Here is a 20439-nt window from a genome sequence, read left to right on the forward strand (position 1 = left end):
TTTGCGTTGAACTCATTGAACCAACTTGTCACTTCACCGACTAGGGGCGATAATATTCTTGATTTGCTAGCAACGAATATTCCCGATAACAATCTTAACTATAGAAACTATGAAAGGAATTAGTGACCACAGGACAATAAGTGCCAAGTTTTCGGTCCATGGGGTCCGAAATAATTTAGAAATTTATTAGAAGAGTTGCCGCAAGAAAATAGGTCCGACGTGCATCATCCTGCCTGCGCGGCCACGAGACCCTGACGCTCATTACCCCCCCACAGGGCAATGGTCAATGTTTGGCTCGCCGCGACGTCACTCCTTGAGGATGACTAACGGTGTCCCGTACCTGCTAAGGACGGTATATAAGGGCCCCAGGCCTAAGGGGGGAGCAGTCCTGTGTCTTGCCTCGAGTAGGATCTTTGGTTAGGGCGTGCCACCGGTGCGACCAGCCGGCGACCGGCAAGACCGAGCACGGGTTACTGATCGGCTGCGCTCCCGACTTATCCCGTGAGTGTCCGCTGGATTTTATATTCATGCAAGGGTTTATTGTTCTCGATGTATGCCGTGTGGGTCTCTAGACAATAAATGTATTTGGAGTAAGGTTGCCTCCATGCATTATCGACCCGACCTTCCCCACCCATGTCCCTCGCGACAGAGTGCAGCGTTAATGTGATGAAAAGGACAAAAAGAAATGTTATCTGTCGCTGGTTAGGCCTCATTAAAATATGCTGCAGTTATATTATGGGATCCTCAGGAAGTTGGATTAATTGCCGAATCGGATACCTTATCCAAAGCATTAGAGCAGCTAGACTGGGAATCACTCACGGAGCGAAGATTAAATTACAGATCGAAGCTCTTGCATAAATTTGAAGGTCTCTTTAGTGGTGACGTCGAAAATGTATTATTACCCCCATCGCACTACAGTACGAGAGATCATGTTAGTAAAATTACGAGATATTTATAGCACATATATTTAAGATGTTATTTTTCCACGGACGATAGAGGATCATATTAGCACGTTCGTCTGCGGTAGGGTCATGTTCGGGTAAAATTATTCTGGTGTATATTCACCCCCCGCCACACTCCCTAGCGGCAGCTTGCAGGGCATATAATTAAAAATAAGACCCTAAAGTAAAAATTTGGCACAGAACTACATCTAAGTAATACCCCGCAAACCACCACAAGGACGTGTGGCGGGGGGTGCTAGGACACCAGCCACACAAGCACGATCGCAACCATGACACCTCTATACGAATATCAGTTTGATAACGCACTGGAAGAAAGTTCATCACACGAAAGAATGTGCATAGATGGTTTCTACGTCATATCAAACGGAATAATTGCTAAACCCCACCCCCATATCCCTCATGGGGAGTCCCCCCCCACTTTGGCCTCCCGGGGACTTCCCACCCCCCTTACATATGCCCCTAGCGAACCCCACGTATAGATGCATTAATTCCGAAATAATGCGTGGGAAATACCACCGGGGAAACCTCAAAATGACAAGTGGACCTTCGGTGATTTGCAAATTATAATAGCTATTTCTATTAAATTCTTAAATGTCTACTTCTGCGCAGGGAGCGCTCTATATTTTAATTCAGTTAATCACTGTCATATCTGCGCCCTCCATTCTGAAGAGTGTGATCTCAAGGAAAATATTGAAAAGGGTTCACGGGAGGACTCTTTGGGCGGAGAGTAGGGCCCTGCCCCCACACACCCCCGCGGCCCTGGAGCAGGGCAATAGTAACCTCATTAGTCTAAGTTTCCACGCATCAGGTTTTGCGTTCCACTTGAGCTTCGCCGTCCCGTTCCCGTGCCGGCACCGGACGGAAACAGAAGACGGCGCTGACCAGCGCAAAGTGTTTTCATGGAGACGAACAGCAAATGAGAGACGGCGAGCGTCGATTTCCGCTCACCGTCGGAAGAGTTGCGAGACGTGCGACTACGATGCGCGTGTGATAAGTTGAAAATGGGAAAAACTATCAACGGCGAGTATTATGCCAACTTATAGCAACGTTTGCGCGAAGGAAGCAAGCAAAAGCGGCCGAGTTTGGCGGAGAAGAAGAAAGTGTTGTTTCATCAAGACAATGCACCAGTTCACAGAACCGTCATTGCAATGGTTAAAATTCATGAATTAAAGTTTGAATTGCTACCTCATGCACCCAATTCGCAAGATTTAGCCCCCTCGAATTATTTTCTGCTCCCAAAATTGAAAAAAATGGCTCGGTGGTCAAAGATTTTCCGACAGTGAAGAAGTGATGTCGGCAGTTAATGGCTATTTTGAGGAGCAGGACAATTCTTATTATAAAAATGGCATAGAACGAATTGAACATCGCTGGGAAAAGTGTATAGAGCTGAAAGGAGATTAGGTTGAAAATAAAAATAATTTTTTTCCAAAAAAATTGTGTTTTCTTTGTTGGGTCGGGTACTTCTGGGACCACCCTCGTAGTGCGGTTGTCCTCGGCCGGATTGGCGGCGATGGCAGCATCGTCCTGAATGGCTTCGGCGCCGAACAACCCCGAGCAGCTTGATCGAGGCGAGTCAACTTGCCATCCCGCGGACGATGCACGACATCCACCGCCAGCACCCGCGCAGGGATTGGAATGCGACACGAATGAATGTCCTCCGCCGCGAACCCTCCCCCTAACGCAGGGCACCAACACCACCCCGCGCAAGGCGCCTCCCCACCACCGGGCCCAACTGATTTGAGGTCATTGGAAATGGATAATCTTCGGCCAAGTCGACACTTTTCATTTGGCCATCGTCACAATGCTCCTGGCCCCCGATAAACCAACAGCACGAGAGACCGACCGGTCCTTAATAAGCATCGTTCCCTGGGACTGGAAAAAATGCTTACTTCACGCATATTTGAAAGAGAAAACATAAGATCCAAGGAATTACCGACTTATTTCCTAAACTTACATCTCCTCTAAAATCCTAGAACATACCATTGTTTTCAACGTTACGACATTCCTCGAAACCCATCACCACCTTAAATTCCGCAAGCAACATGGTTGCAGCAAGGAGAGATCATGCGAATCGTATTTGGGGCTTTTAATGGGCGATGCCATGCAATCAGGCAAGATGAACGAAAAGTACATGAGAGGCCTTGGAACATAAAGAGGCCTTGGAACATAAAGAGGCCTTGGAACATAAAGAGGCCTTGGAACATAAAGAGGCCTTCGATAAAGTCCCACTCGTTAATTTGGCACACGAGTTACGAGGGCACGGACTGTATGTACGTTTAATTAACCAACTGAATTCAGAAATTCCTCAGTAACCGCAAACAAAAGGTAGTAATATAACTGCTCAACCTCTACTTACTTATCCGGCGTCCTGAAACGCATAGCATAGCAGGAAAATGTGGCGACGATAAACTGAAGGAGACGAGCCATTTATCTTTGGGACAACCCGCACAGAGCATATCCCAGATGTGCCAAGCGTATGGGATCCATCTCAAAACACACCGAGCAGAGAACTGAACAAGGCCCATGAGGGAGTACGATACCAGATACGTTCTTCGAGATTCGATAGATGCATGCATTCCATTTTCCCACGCACCATTCGCGAAAACCACTTCAAGGAGACAACAGTAAATCAGAAATGGGTAAGTACTGGCGGAAATATGAGGGCCGTTCAATAAGTGCTTAGGAAAGCATAGGAAAACAATTTATTTGGGGTAGATTTTAATTTTATTTTTGAACGCTATCTCCTTATAGCTTGATGCACTTTTCCCAGCGCTTCTCCAACTTTTATAAGCCGTCCAAAGATAAAGATTTCGGAAGGTCCTCAAAATAGGTACAAGTGCTGGCGATAACCTCCTTGGTCGACGTGTATCGTCATTCGACGAGACATTTTTTCTAGTTTGGCAATAAAAAAGTCAATGGGGATCTAATCTGAATGAATAGAGTGACCATTGTATTATTTCGAACTTCAACTACATAATTGTGGCTATCGAAAATATGCCGGTGTGCACTCACGCACTGTCTTGATGGAAGATATTTTTTTATTTGCAAAATTAGGAAGAATTTTCTTGATTTCTTCCCTCAACGTGCGCAATAACGAAGCATTATACTCTCCATTTATCGTACGTCCTTTTTGAAAATAATTAGTGCAAGAGATTCCGCTTGAATCCCAAAAAACAGAGGCCATCACCACCACCTTGTCGGCCGATTTCACCGCCCTCGACTTCTTCGGAACTGGATCGCCCTTAGAAACTCACTGTTCCGTTGTCTCTGGAGTGCAGTAGTTTATCCACGTTTTGTGTGCACGCCCAATTTTGCCTACAAAATTGAAAACACGTTACCTTCTGATATGCCGGTGGCCTCAACTGTTTCGTAGGCTTAGGCTCGTCGAACACTTGAAGCCATGTCGTGGATTTTGTCAATCGTTTCGGAGGAAGGCGTCACTTCCACAGGACGCTCCGGACGATGCTCATCAATAAAGGATGCACGGACACGTTTGAACTGATTTACCCAATTGCAAACAGTGGCAAACACACGAGCAGATGTGCCATGAACTTCATTCGACTCAGCTTTTATCTTTTTCGGCGTTAAGCGTTTTAAACAGAAGTGTTCAATCAGCGCACGAAATTCGTTTTTTTTTTCATTTTTCACCGCCATCATATCTATTTTAATCTCTAGTGGTACGAGGAATAAAACGGCATTTTAAATCCATCCGTTATACAAGACGAGAAATAAGATCTGTAAACTCGCTCGGTTTGTTTCTGTTGCCTACGCGCCGCCCTGTGCCACGCCTCATACTTACAATGTACTCCCCAACGATTGAGAGGCTATCTACGTACACCTTAGTCTCGAGTGAATCCATGGAATTTTATGTATGTGAGCTGCCTTTACAGGTATGTAGAAAAAACATTAAGAAAACCTTCCACATATAACCTCATATTTCAAATAAACAAAAGTTCGTTCAATCAACTAAAAAATGAAACCATGGATATGGCTGAAACATATACTACAATCTAGTGAGAGATGACCGTTATCATTACATCAACGTTTTGATAAAAACTGACTAAAAACACTAATTTATTTGCATCGCCCAACAAAGGTCAAACCTGGCCATCCGCACTAACAACAAACCCAAATTCAATTGTGCAATACACATTTCAGCAATAAAATACCATTAAGGAAGATGTAACGATGCCTGAAGATGCGCAAATATAAAATATCATGAATAAAAAACAAATTTAAAACATCTTTCGTTTACTTCCAATCTTACGGGTTCACGATGCCGACACTAACTCTCAAGCAAAAGCAAGAAAACCGCCGCATTCAAAAGAGTGAGGATGCAGGGGTTCGGGAGGACAGAGGGGGCAGGGGTTGCCCACAACGGATTCGAAACAAAGGCCGGACGGCGGAGTACATTGCGTCGGTGGGATAGTGTCCACTTGAGGAAAACGTATTGGACTCCGATTACAGCTGAACGGAAGGGTAATAATCAGCGAAAGCCTCGCGAGGATGACCGAACTTACAGGTTGGAAATACGTTCATATATTCCCCAAATAAGTCTTCTCTCCCTCCCCAGCGCCGCGTACGTGCGTTACAAAACATTATGAACTCCAACAAGGAGCTTCAATGTCTTCTCTGGATCCACCCATCACTTGCTTCGTTTTTATCATTTCCTTCGTTTTTTATCGCTTTCCCTATCGGAGGTACTTATGGTCATACAGGGAAGAACAGAGTTAAATGCAGACCTATTTCCCTCACCTCAATAGCACCTAAGGTCATGGTACGTATAATTTTTAGTTCAATAGTGAGACACTTCGACTGTAAAAAGTTAACGAATAAACACCAGAACGGTTTCCGGAACTCTCTAAATCCTGCGAGACCCAAGTTGCGCTTGCTGTTCGTAATATGTTTGCTTCGGGAGAGAGCAATGTCCCAATGAACGCGGTTTTTACAGGCATTGAAAAAGCTTTCGACAATGAATCCCACAGTAAACTACTCAAAAGCTGGGAGCCTGTGGCATAAATAAAATACCTTTCGTACGCGACCGCATTGTTTAACAATAATAAAAATTGTTTATATTATTATTATTGTTTGGTCGCGTACGCGGTAGTCATAGACAGTGCAGTGATATACAGAGCAGATGCATTGGTTAGTGTACAGGAGTCACCGAAACAAATACGCTGATTAAATGAATGGGAATGTTAATGAATGTGAACAAGTAATTCTCATGAGCTCAATTTTTTAAACAATTTTAAATAAATTGCACATATGTTGTGATGTAACTGCCCCCTACCGCACACGCTACCTGTGTTTTGCAGGGCAACACGCAGAAGTAGAAAATGTGTATTAACACTAATCACTACGGAGTAAACCAGCGAAATCACTCCTGACGAAAATCTAGGGATCCGGGTTCGAATCCCGGTCTTGGTGAATGACACTTGCGATTCGAAGTTCTCACATTTCCCAGTGCAAACCGTAAAACCTGTCGCGGCCCTAACCGAAGTTCTTCAGATATTGGCCATCAAAGAAAGGGGAGAGATAGCCAAGGGACGAACTATGTAGAATGGTGTAGTCAAGGGATGACACCAAATCCTTCCCCCCGAGGGTCTGAGACCAAAGGACGCCTTCGTCCCGACTTGGAACACCACCCACCCCCCAAACACCCCGACAAGGGGGTCGCGGTCAGGTTCTGGCCGAATCCAGTGACGGGAGACGTGGCCTACTGTCCCTTAGGGCCCCTCTTCATTGTTTGCGGGCCCTAGGGTGGACTGGCCAGCACTTGAGACGGAAGCCTCTGCCTTGCTCACCCCCTCAAGAGTGCCCCACCACCGCGCGCAAAAACCCCCAAACCAGATGGGGGGTTGCCCCTAGTTACCCCCTCTGTTTCCGGCCCTTCTTGCTGAAGGGAGGGGGAGGTCAAGACACCAGCAAAGGTCTGGAGAGGGCAACCCCTCTCCCGATGGTCCAATATCCTTCCGGCCCCTCGACCCTCGTGCGCCGCCTCCGACCGAGGAGAGGGATGCCTCCGCACCATCTCCCCGGGGGGCGGGGAGGGACGGGGAGCGGAGGCGGGAAACGAAAGAGGGGGCGTCCGGAACCGGGAGCGGCCCAGCCCGTGTGCGTGGCTCCAAGAGCGCGCTCCGACGCGGGGTTTTGAGAAACTACCCCACGGCGAACGATGTCAAGCCGTCTTTGACATGAAATCCATTTGGACGGCCGTAATGTTCCAGGGCCGGATTTATTTTGCGCTCAGCCAGACGGAGAACTAAAAAAATCAGATGCACGGATGCTGGAGGTGTCTTCATTGAGACAACCAGCTGAGGGGTCAAAACACTGACGGCGAAACAAAGAAATGCTGACAGACGTGGAACAGGTGGAGCAGTTCTTCACTTAAGAAAATGTTTTGGAAAAAGGAATTCGTTAGACAAAGAAGCCTCAACTATGTGAAGGTATAATCGCTGCGTAGACATATGTCATATTTGTAGGTGCCTGTGTATGTTAATTGATAGTATATGTATTTGCATACGTATAAGTAAAAAAGGTTTTTGCATGAATATGAGCCTCGTATATATGTCAGTGGGTGTAGATTGGCATGAATTTCTTGGTTTAGCAGGTGTTTTTTCTCTTCGACGGGTGGTGACCTAACACCACCCGCCATACTCCCTTGCGCGGGTTGTGGAGTTTTATGTGGATGAAGATGAAGGCATGTGGTTGATAACATAATACCCCACAAGCCGACGCAGGGGTGCGTGGCGGGGGGTGTTAGGTCACCAGCGACGCATGAACAATCTTTACAACCGTACCCAAATATCAATTCGATCAACCACTCGACCAAAGTTAATCGCACGAAAGAAGGTGCTCACATGGAAAAATATTAAATAACAGCATACGTAAAAATCATGCGGGAGGAGTGTTTAAAAGATGGGTCTATTAAAAATTCAAGCAGAAAATGCACACAAAATATATACACTACCAATAATAATTATCCCCTTTGCGCCCGCCATCATATCTATTTTAATCTCTAGTGGTACGAGGGAAAAAACGGCATTTTAAATCCATCCGTTATACAAGACGAGAAATAAGATCTGTAAACTCGCTCGGTGTGTTTCTGTCGCCTACGCGCCGCCCTGTGCCACGCCTCATACTTACAATGTACTCCCGAACGATTGAGAGGCTATCTACGTACACGTTAATCTCGAGTGAATCCATGGAATTTTATGCATGTGAGCTCCCCTTACAGGTATGTAGAAAAAACATTAACAAAACCTTCCACATATAACCTCATAGCAAACTACTCGAAAAGCTAGAAGCATATGGCATAGATCTACATTTTCAATAAATAGTCAGGATCCACCTTTTCAATAAAATTAGAGAGATTTAGCGCAGAACAGATATATTAACGATGTCCAATTTTCCCACAAACGATAAGGGAACAAAATAAAGTTGTCCAACCACAGTAGGGATGGAAATATTTGGGTCAAAATCAGTCTGGTGTGTATTCACCCCCTGCCACACACCCCAACGGTGGCTTGGATGGTAATATTTAAATTAAATTTGCTATTCAAAAAACTGTACACGTTAATCAACAGTGGCAGGCTCTTTTTATGTTCGTATTTAATAATAGCGCCCGTAAAAGTGTTCCGGAAGCCAAGAGACAAAAATACATGTGTCCCGTCAGTCACAAAACGGCAGCTAAGGGCAGGTGATTGCTACAAAACGAATAAATGGACTTCATTTGATTTATATCCAGGCAAATCACAACCTAGGTAGAGTACTTTCATGCATTAATTAAAAAGTGACGATTCGAAATTTTCGCGACACAATATTGTGGACACGGGGGCGCTCCCTCTACAAGGATTCTGCCCATCGGCGGCGCAACAATGCAGGGCGTCGCTGGGCGACGCGATGGGACGGACGCGCGGCGTCAGCCATGGAGGACGGGAACACGGGGGCGCCGGTAAAGCACTGGAGCAGGGCGCATGTGGGTGCGACGGGGGGGGGGGGGAGGCGCCTGGCCATCGTCCTCCAGACCTGCGCCATCCTTCTCGGCGCCGTGTTCATCGTCGCCGTCATAGTCATGTCCAGCCTGCGGATCCACGTAAGCAGAGACGCCACGATAACGCCCTTTGCCCTTCTAATGGCTCCCTCTCTCTCTCTCTCCGAAGGGAAACGCCTGAGGGATGTGCCGCGAGGGTGGCAGCCCGTCGGGGGCGAGTGGTGAGTACCCGGGCGGAAGGGGAGGGCACGGGGGCGCGCAGGCTCTAACCCAAGCGCCACCCACTCGGCTGCAAGGACCCAACCAAGGAAGAGTATTGGGGAAAGCGAGGAGAGAAGGTTAATGAGAGATATTATCAGGTGAGGAAGGTCGTAATCACGGAGGCTGCGGGAACGGAGAGCCGCAGGTCGTGGCTCCTGCCAGCACGTGGGTGCACTAGCAAGGGTGGTGGCATCAACGATGCTCATGTGATTTTTAAATCAGATGAGAATCGTTGACGCCACCACCCGTCTGAAGGGTAAATTACAGATTAAATCTCTGGCATAAATTGGAAGGATGTTTCTATAGCAGTAATGTTGAAAATGTGTTATTACCCCGATCGCACTACAATAGGAGAGATGCCAATAATATTAGAGAGATTAAGTGTAGAACAGGTAGATGTAAGATGTAAATTTCTCCACGAACGATAGGGGATCATAATAACAATGCTAGCCCGCGGTAGGGCCATGTTCGTGTGATATTATTCTTGTGTGTATCCACCCCCTGCCACACTCCCCGGCGGTGGCTTACAGCTTGTGTGTTCCGATGACCCCTATAGCTCTGCTTGCGGGAGTAATAATCATTGCTCCTGGTGGGGTTACCCATGCCAGATAGGTCGAAGGTTAGGAGCCAGACGAAAGGTAGTCCACGCAGCGTCTGTTCCTGTGAGGCGGATGTAATGGCGTCTGACCCCAGTGGGGCGGCCCACTGGGGTCCACTTTTAAAGTGATGGTGTCACGGTAAAAACACTATTGAGGAAGGCAACGGGAAACCACCTCAATTATCATTCCCTAGAAAAATATGATGGACAATAGAGATATTTTGAGTCCTGGCAACCACGGGGCTCGGCCCAATCGGCCGTGTGTCGTGCCCGGCAGCGGGGGAGGCAAGGCTTCCGCGGTCGTCATCCCACGAAACCCTTGCAAGGGAAAACCAGCAGCAGCAGGACAGAAGACGCAGGAGAAGAAGACCAAATTAGTTAGAATAGGAACGTGGAATGTTAGGACAATGATAAGGACAGGGAAATTGGAGAATATTAAGCGAGAGATGGAAAGGGGAAATATAGATATTTTAGGTCTATGCGAGGTGAGATGGAAGGAAAGCGGGGATTACTGGAGGGATAAGTATAGAATAATATACGGCGGCGGGGACGAAAGCCAACGAGGGGTTGCCATGGTATTAAATGAAGAGGTGTGAAGATGCGTAGTCAACATAGAGCAGGTAACGGATAAATTATTACTAATAGAGATGAAAGCAGAACCGACGAACTTGGTTATTATTCAGGTATACATGCCACCGAGCAACCATAAGGAAGAAGAGGTCGATAGGATATACGATCAGTTAGAGGACATGATCGCGTGTGTTCCTGCAGGGAAACATTTGATAGTGATGGGGGATTGGAATGCGATGGTAGGAGAACGAAGAGATGGTGATGAGGTCGGAGACTACAGTTTAGGCACGAAGAATGACCGCGGGGAGAAAGCAGTTGAGTTCTGCAGGAGACAGGGGTTTGTCATCATCAACACTTGGTTTAGACACCACAAAAGACGCAGGTATACATTGAAAATGCCAGGTGACTTAGAAAGGTATCAGCTAGATTATATTCTTGTTAGACACAGGTTTAGGAACAGTGTGATAAATTCGCACAGCTTCCTGGGAGCGGATGCGGACTCTGGCCACAATTTAGTTGTTATGAAATGTAGCGCCCGTTTCAAAAAGATAAGGCAGGGGCGGCGAGTTAGAAAATGGAATGCAGAAGCATTACATGGTTTGAAAAGGAAGGAGTAAAAACAGGCGGTAGAGGAAATCATGGAGGATGATAAAGAGCTAAGTACAATCGAAGACAAATGGGAAAGTATCAAGAAAGAGTTGTCTAAAGCCGAAAAAGACACTATTGGAACCGTTAATGCTAAAAGCATAAGGAAACCATGGAGCACGGATGAAATGATTACAAAGATGGATGAGCGGAGAAAATGGAAGAATATAAATACAGAATTAGGCAAAATGGAAGACAAAGAGTTAAACAATAAATTGAGGCGGGCAACAAATAAAGAAAAGAAGCATGGTGGAAGACGCAATGCGAGGATATGGAAAGTTTGCAGAGGAAGGGTGAAATTGGTGTGCTGTAAAGCAAAGTTAAATCTTTATCGGGAAGTAAGAAAGGAAGGTCGATGATAGCAGTTAGATACTATATACTACTAGTATATAGGCGGGTAAGAAAATAGTCGACGCAGGAAAGATCCAAAAGAGATGGAAGGAATATATAGAAGGACTGCATAGTAAAGAACTTAGACCAATAAAGTTAGACATAGAAAAGGAACAAGATGTAGAGGAAGATAGCTTAGGTCCAGGCATACTCGACAATGAGATAGAAAGGGCATTAAGTGAGATGAAACTAAATAAGGCCGTAGGGGTGGATAACATTCCCGCTGAACCATTAAAATGTTTAGGAAAATTTGGGAGGAAGAGGCTATATGGGCTCATTCGCAGTATCTATGAGGAAGGAACCTGGCCGGAGGACTTTGTGAGATCAGTTTCAGTTCCTATTCCGAAAAAGGTAAAGGCTGCATCATATGAGGACTACAGGACAATATGTTTGATATCCCACGCAGCTGAAGTTGTTCTTATGATCATAAACAAAAGGATAGAGAGTAGGGCAAATGATTACCTAGGGGATGATCAGTTTGGGTTTAGGAAGGGGAGAGGTACGCGTGATGACATTGCAGTAATGAGATTATTAATCGAGAGGAATATAGAACACAACCAGGAGGTATTTGCCCGTTTCGTAGATTTCGAAAAAGCGTTTGATAGAGTGGATTGGGAAAAACTAATGAGTATTTTGCAGAAAATAGGAATAGATTGGAGGGAAAGGAGGCTAATCCGCAACCTGTATATGTCTCAGACTGCTCGGGTGGGAGTGTGGGACGGAGAGTCCGGATGGGCAGTGTTAAGAAGAGGTGTAAGGCAGGGTTGCCCATTACCACCGTTGCTGTTCAACCTGTATGTAGAGGAAATGATTAAAGAGGCATGGGAAGAGCTGGAGGTAGGAATGAAAGTGGGCTGGTAATTCGTAAAATCAATTAGGTTTGCTGATGACCAAGCTTTAGTTTGTCAGTCAGCCAAGGGGAGCTGCAAGCATAGCTTAGTGAATTGGAAATACAGTGCGACGGGTATGGGATGAGAATCAATATTAATAAAACAAAGGTTATGCGATTTTCTAGAAAGAAAAAGGCTAAGCTTAACATTAAAATAGGAGGGCAAAAACTAGAGCAGGCGGGACAGTTTACGTATCTGGGAAGTGTTTTGGACCAACACGGTCAATGTAGTAGGGAGGTAAGGAGAAGAATTGCGCTAGGCAAAGAGGCTATTAGAAGGAGGAGGGAGTTGATGACCGGGACGTTGAGTAAGGATATTAAGAAAAGACTCGTAAAAACTTTGATATGCAGCGTAGCTATGTACGGCGCGGAAACGTGGTCATTGAAGCAGGAGGATAGACGTAGATTGGAGGCTTTTGAAATGTGGGTGTGGAGAATAATGGAGAAGGTGAAATGGACAGAGAAGAAAACAAATGAGGGAGTACTTGGTATGGTGGGCGAAGAGAGGGGTTTGTTGGGAGCAATCCTATGGAGGCAGGAAAAGTGGATGAAGGAGGTATTGACCGGCAGTGGGATGTTGAAGATAGAGGTGAGAATGTTGGGCAAAAGAGGAAAGGGAAGGAACAGGACAGGGATGTTGGACGGGTTGAAGGGAGGAAGAAAGTACTCAGAGATGAAGAGGGACCTGATATAGAGTAGGATGCGGGATTTTGTGTTTTGTTAGGAGTCAGAAAATGTTTTATTTAGTAGCTTTGTGCATCCAAAAACCTACCTTAACCGGTAGATTACCTTATAATAATAACATATATATATATATATAAATATGTATACATATATATATATATATATATATATATATATATATATATATATATATATATATATATATATATATATATATATATATAGCCATAAACGCGTATATCAACCCGAAGGTCGGTTTGTTAGGTGATGGTAGAGTTCACCCTGTGCTAAGCCCGACGGCGTTTGAAATTCACACACCAGGGTGGGGGGGCCAGTTCCTTTCCCTGTGCCGGTTATGGTTTCCTAGTAAGATCTGGTACCCGAAAAATCACATAGCTTGGTTATATATATATATACACACACACACATATATGTATATATATATGCACACACACATGGTGGAGCCTCACATGGCGCTTAGAAGGCACTATCGGGGCAGTGGTATGACGTCATGGGCAGTCAAAGGGCGCCACTGTTCTCTCCCCAGGCGTCGGGCCCCCAAACTAATGATGGTATTACCGCGGCGCCATCGGCGCACTCTTCGACGGGCGGTGGAGGGAACTACTGCACCCCCCTCCCCGCTCTTGGGCACAAGGCGGATTATTGTGACGTCACGGCCACGGACATTGAGGGAAAAGGGAGCGGTGCCAAAGAATTAGCCAAACAAAGGCTGGGCATTCCAACTAATCCTTCGTGCATTTCCTTTGTCATTAACTGCCCCTTCCACATAATGCTACCCCTAGATTATTACACCCCCACTTCAAATTGGGGAATTAAACCGCAAGTCTTGTTTGCTTTCCTAGACCTCGAGGGAACCAGATCAGTTTCTTAGATCATAAAATATTCAGTTTCTAGAAGGGGTTCGAGATGGTGCGGGGGCTAACGTACTGGCTTCTCACCCTGAGGGCGCGGGTTCAAATCCCTGCGGTGTTGAATATTTTTCAGAGGTATCTCGATCCCTACTTGAGGTGCTATGTGGAGGGCACTTTGAGTGATTACGCCGTCCTTCGGATGGGACGTTAAGGTGCGGACCCCTTGGCGCCTTTCGTAAAGAGTAGGCTAATGCCGACGCCGGGTTTCTCTCCTCCCTTCACCCTTTCCTGTCCATCCCCTACGGCGCAAATGACCTTAGTTGTCTCCCCTAAAAACTACTACTACTACTCAGTTTCTAGAACGAGCCGGTCGAGAAAATTTCTTCCAAAACAATTAGATATCACACGTGTATCCTGTATAATTCCATTTTCGTGCAAATTTGTTCCCGAATTAAGGAATTCTCCCGGTTTCTCCCGGGCTATGGTTTGTTGAGTTGATCTTACTTACTGGGAGTCAAATTGCAAAATATGCATCTTACCATACCTATAACCTACCATCTAATAGTGGCAAAACTATATCGTCAAAACGTTTGTCTGATTCGCTACTAATAACAGTACCCCCAAAACGTTGTCTCCGGTCAGTGGGAAACGGAGTGTACGTGAGAGTCAAGACAGTAGTTGTCAAAGAATGCGTTGCCGATCCTGTCATCAGGATATTCTAATCAATGACCTTTACCCCGTAGCAATCGCTGCGCACACGGTCACATTAGCTCGACCGTGCGCGCACCCATTATTGACGAAGTGGCCTCCGCAAGCTGAGCTGTTTCTTATATGGTGTGCCTAAGAATGGTTTTCTCGATCACTCTATCCACCTTTTCGAAGCCTATGTGCCAGAGAGCTCCCACTTGGAAGGCTGTCGTTGCCGTTGGCTCATACGCCCCCGCTCCTGCGATTACGATTGCGACACCCAAATCCGTACCCACAGTGGTGGGTGGCATCGGGACCAGTTTCCCAAAGTCCTTGTAATTTACACAAATGGAGACTCCTTATTACGGCAACAAATGGTGCATGCATAAATCATTGCTTGCTTACTTTTATAGAGTCCGCAAAAAAATTAAAAGTTGATATTTCATGAAGACTGTATTCGGTGGACTTTCGAATAGACGTAGTAGAGCTTTGATAATTGGGGCCTTAGAATTCCTCACTAATACCGGTGTCCATTAAAATCGCGAACCACCCTATCATTGGAGACCAATGAATCTGAAAAATGAAGAAAATTTCATCAATAACCCTATATTACAATGAGAGGAAAGACCGTTAAATGAGATTCTGTTGAAACCGACAGATTTAAGATGTCCTGAATGTCACGAACGACAAGGAATTAGTATTTCTGCCAATGACTGCGCTATTGGTACTATTTTTTCATGACAAGTTCCCACATGAGTTGACACTTTATCTTACCATTAATTTAAATTCAATCTGAAAGTATTAGCGATGCTTTCTTAGAGTTAAATTAGGATAATCTTCAAAGGAGTATAAAAAAATGTTTGCATCTCTTCACAAATCGGCTTACACGCTTGGTTTGGCGTTTTAAACATTGGACGCCGTGGGTGCACGAAATTCGCTCTAAATATTATCCCCATAAGTTGTATCGTTTATTAATTATATCAGTAAGAAGCATGCGGACAACATTCCATCGATGATGTCCGGTTTGAAATCGCCAAAGACACATCTAACCAACCCTGCCCGCGGCCCCACCCTTGCCTTCCCCATTCCCGTTGCCCGCGGGGCACTCCTGCACCACACGACGCGCGTGCCCCACTCCCCTCCCGCCAGGGGCAACTTGGCGCACGGACCACGCACTCGCACTTCCTCCATCGCATCGATTTCACCTTCCATCCTCCTCGGAACGCCATCCCACTTCCATCGTCGGCAGTCCTCTTCCCTCCGCTCTTCCCACAACTCCGACGGCCTTCGCATTAGAGATTTCATGAATTGACTCGCCCAACCCATTACACCGCATCAGATCGAGCCCCGGGGGGCAGTCACCCGGGGGGGCGGGTGATTGGGGGCGTGGCAGCGGGGTGGTGGGATGTACTTATTAAGAGGGTGACGATGCACGGGGAGCGAGAGATTGAAGAGGGGCGGCGTGGGAGGAGGCCATCCATCAACGGGGAGCCACCGGGGGGGGGGGCAGCGGGCGGACGGACCTCAACTCCCCTCGCCCCGTCTCGAAAAAATTAAAACAAATAAGGGGAGGAGCAGACTGCTTCGTCATAATTGCATCGTGGGTCGGAGATTAATGGGAAATGGGGGGGGAGACACCAACCCCGCCCTCGGCAGCACCCTGTTGCGTACTCGTCCCCGCGGGACCAGCCGCCCCAACCCACTCCACACGGTTTGCTCTGCTACCGCGCTCAGCACCCAGGGAGAGGGGTGCGCGCGGCACCCGCTCTCGGTTTTACGCTTCGGAAACGAGGGAGGGCTGACGAGGAGCGGTTTTAAGCGCCATTTTATCTTCCCCAATCAGCTGCTGCATTGATTGCTCGCCATTAATTTTTGCACACGAACAAGAAAGAGAGACGAAGGCGCAGACGTCGTGTTAAAGGAAGAAACGCTGTAGGGATACACGAAACTGGACGCATTGATTCCTCGCCGGGAGCATTCGCCTTCATTCCGCTTGATTCTCACGCCATTCCCTCGACGATTTCGCGCTCGGAATTGTAATAACCCCCCCGAATGGACGAAAAATATCAAATTTCCACTGATTTCCCTTCTCCTGCCGCGAGCTTGCTGAATGGTTTGTGGCATTTTCCCGTCTTCATTGGCCCCTTCTCACTTGAGCGACATGCCTTCTCTTCACATTCGGTCTCCCGACTTCACTTCTCCCCTTGTACTTCCCCCCCTGCCTCCACCGAGGGGCTCTCACGCCGCATTTATTCCCACTGCTCTCATCCCCTTGTCGCCTCAATGTGTTCCTCCGATGGTCTAGTGCGGACCAGAGTTGCGTAGCAAGCAATTATCCTATGAGCAAATCGAAGATCCAACAAGTACTCGGGAATGACCAAGCAGCCGAGGGCATTGAGTGGTCGAGGGCCATGCAAGCTACGTGGCCAGGATTTGACTTTGGGACCCTCTGCATTTGAAGCCTCAGGCAACCGGCCGAGGAGCACGCGGGCTGAAGTGTAAGAAACCCTTAATTGGGGGACATTTCTTTTCCGAACGAAAGCAGAGGAGAGAGTGCGCGTCGAACTGTCCACGCACGTAATTCTTTCGTCTTGGTCCCAGTGGAGGACCAGTTGAGGGGAAGGCAACCGACGCTCATCAGTGCGATCAATCAATCAATGTGCGTCGGAGCCTCGTCCCGAAGCGGGGGGAGTGGAAACGCCCCCCCCCCCGGGGGCACAATGGCCACTCGGCGTAATTAGCCTTCCGCGCTCCCCAGCAGGTTCGAGGTCAGTGGTCGCCGAGTTCATTAGCGCGGGACCCGCTCTCTCATTCCGCCACTCGATGAATACGTAATGCCCGAGAGATGCGCCCCGTCACGCCGACGGGGCGAAATTGATGCGCCGCTCTTCGTGCCTTTGTTTCACCGTCGACGCCCCCCCTCCCCCCAAACCCTGCCCTCGGGAACGGCCCCCCGGCCGCAATCCATCGGTGGCCGAGGAGGTATGCCTCTCGCCCGCCGTGGGCACGCCTCGCGAAGCCCTTCCACGGATGCGGGACCCCACCACCAGTCGCTCGAGGTGCTCGAGGATGGATATGTCAAATGAATCGGCCCACGGTAAATAAGGGGCCGAGAGTGGCGGGACATTGATCAGCTATTCAAATGCCCAACGGGGCCAAGTATTTCGGAGGAAACTGGGCGAATGGACGTGGAGTGCTATCGAGGAGAAGGAAAGAGGCAGACAGGATGACTCTTTTGAATGTAGACGCAGATCAAAGAGGGCTTTGATTGTGGAGCGGAGAGAGAGGTCCGACGGGCGGAGGAAAGGGTTGCGGGGGGACGTGGCAGGGCGTGGCATGGGGTGGGTGAGTCGGGAGGGCACGGCCGGTGGATGATGAAGGCCGCGAGGGGATGGGGCACCAAATTGACATGGTGGAGGGCGCCAGACGACGCGGGCAGCGGAGAGGTGTTGAGGTGATCTGGTAAAAGGATCCTTCGAAGGCCGTGCAGGGGCCATCGCGGGCACAACATTCATGGCGGTGTACCACCCAATTCAACAGATTTAGTACGTAATCTATTGAAACTTTCGCGATTAGCATCGAGTTTGTAAGACGTACTTATCACGAATAAACGATGACTTACAGCATGAGAAGATTGGAACGATGCCCCGGTTACCACCACATCCATTTCGTTTTTTCGCTCTTGCCTGCCTTGCTTGGAAATCTCCAAAATTGGTCCACGGCCGCCACCCATACGGAGAAGGGGACGCTGAATGAAATCCACGCCCACCCGGGGACCCGAAGAGCACGCAAGGGGCGGCGGGAGGGACTTTCGCCCCCGACACCCTGCGTACACGCGCGAGGGGTCTTCGACCCCCCGATCGGAAACAATACAATAAATGACATTCTCTGCATTCGTAGTTTCTATCTCATTGAACGAGTTAATAATTTATCATTACACACTGACTAATTATATCAAAGTGATACCTAAGGACCCAAACTAGTGCGGACATCTGCAGAAAAACTTCGATCCATGAAAAAGCGTTTATAAATGGGCAGGGGTTGACGAGAGACACGTTAGGGATCAAATACGGGGCCCCCTCCAACCCACAATTATAATTTCGGGGCAGGGTTACAGATAGTACCGTCAAGTTTAATGCAATAAATTGAATTAAATTTTCACTGTTGTTCGGCTGAAGCAAATTTCGACATCTGCGTGCATTAGTCAAAATGAATTCTGAATTATCGACAGTGAACAATAATATTTTTAATTTCTGATCCATCGAAATTATGAGAAATTATTCCTTAAGGCCAAATCCGTAAATACTTTTATATTGCATTTGTTGTTTTTTGAATAAAAGAGTCAAATAGGAATGGGACTTTTTACACCCCAGTCGGCAGCGCTCCAAGTGAAGTTTACTCAGAATGCACTTCGATTCACGGCGAGGGATATTGCTGGCGACGCGGTGAAATCGCGCGACCGGCCCAGAGGACGACGACCAGGAATGATTGGCGCCGCCTTTGGTGGCTGTCGGCCAATAAGCGCCTCTTCACTCCCAACATTTCCATTCAAAATTTTCTATTGCTGACACATGCCCCTCAATGCAATAATCGGGTTAATTCGCGATGGAACTGACATGCATCGCTAAATCGCCATGCGCTACCGCCGAAAATAATAAATTCTATCGAAGGCAGGAAATAATCAAATCAATGACCGCTCGATTTCCTTAAAACTTATTTCGAAGGAAACAAGAGACTTCTCAGGACGCACCTGAAAAGCGCATGGGTCCAAGAGTGCGAAGTTACAGTCTGAAACTTTAAGATGACAGCCGAATTCCACTCCGGGGTCTCTCCATCAATAAACTTTACACTTCCAGCTAAATGTCCTCGTATTTCCATACAGGTAAGAGTAAAAATTGTCTTTTGGGAAACCTCCCTGAACACTGCTAAACAGCTGAGTGACCGCTCGAAGAATTTCATGTTCTTGGTTCGTCATAGTTTGTGGAATAGTGGCAAACCGTGGAAAAAGACGTTCCCACTCTCATAGAGTGCCAGGCTTGATTTTCAGCCGGGCCAATGCGGCATCATTCCACGTGGAAAATGATCTCCAGAAGAAGTCCACATTCGAGTTTACATCAGATGCGCGAGGTAAGGTTGAAACATGCATGGTACACCAACAAGGTCCAGTGGGAAATGAAAAAGAACGATTGTGCGAAAGGGGTCCAGGGACTCTGGCAAATAATGCCAGAAACTGGATGTGGACGAGGATGAGCAAGAGATAAGAAGAGTTGTAGCCGAGCTGGGAAAACTGAAAGTGGACAAAGATGCACCGGAGGGACTCGCACGCAATGCCATCATGCAGAGGACGGTAAACGACGACTGGATCTGATCTCCGCGAATTTCCGCGTGGCATGCAAACGAACTTCCGGTATGCTTCCAGAAAAAAATGTAAACCCAAGGTTTTTCCGATCAATGCAAATCAAACAACCAATCACACATCGTATAGCATGGCATTTGATGCATTCGATGAAAATGAACGAAATAAACATTGTGCTTCGTTCCATTTCGCCACTTCGCGTAGCAATGCGGCAATATCAAAGTGGAAACATCATTCTCCTTGGCTGGGAAAAGGCGAATGGATGACTTTTACACTTTGCAAGTGTTGTACTGTAATGCGCATTATCGGAAGACTCCACCAAAAGTTACTGCCGCGGCATCTCCCGCAGTTTCTTTGAAATTTGCCAAGGAACTACACGTGGCACTTCGTTGGAGATTTAGCTTCCAGATTCCATTCATAAAGAGTTGTGTTGTCGAGTTGTGGAATCTCTGTTAGCTCAGGGCTTCTTCCCATAGCATCACATGCCGCCCTAGAACTACAATCATCCACTCCGAAGTACATCATTTGCATG

At 47.2% G+C, this 20439-nt stretch overlaps 1 protein-coding gene across 1 annotated transcript in view; it reads right to left on the reverse strand.

Moving 5' to 3' along the window:
* Window positions 1-20439, reverse strand: part of eya (eya transcriptional coactivator and phosphatase 2) — a 295670-nt gene that overhangs the window by 67327 nt on the left and 207904 nt on the right. The gene's annotated exons all lie outside the window — the stretch shown is intronic.

This window comes from Hetaerina americana, unplaced genomic scaffold (genome assembly GCF_022747635.1).
Source record: "Hetaerina americana unplaced genomic scaffold, ioHetAmer1.1.p SCAF_5, whole genome shotgun sequence".
NCBI classification, from domain to species: Eukaryota; Metazoa; Arthropoda; class Insecta; order Odonata; family Calopterygidae; genus Hetaerina; species Hetaerina americana.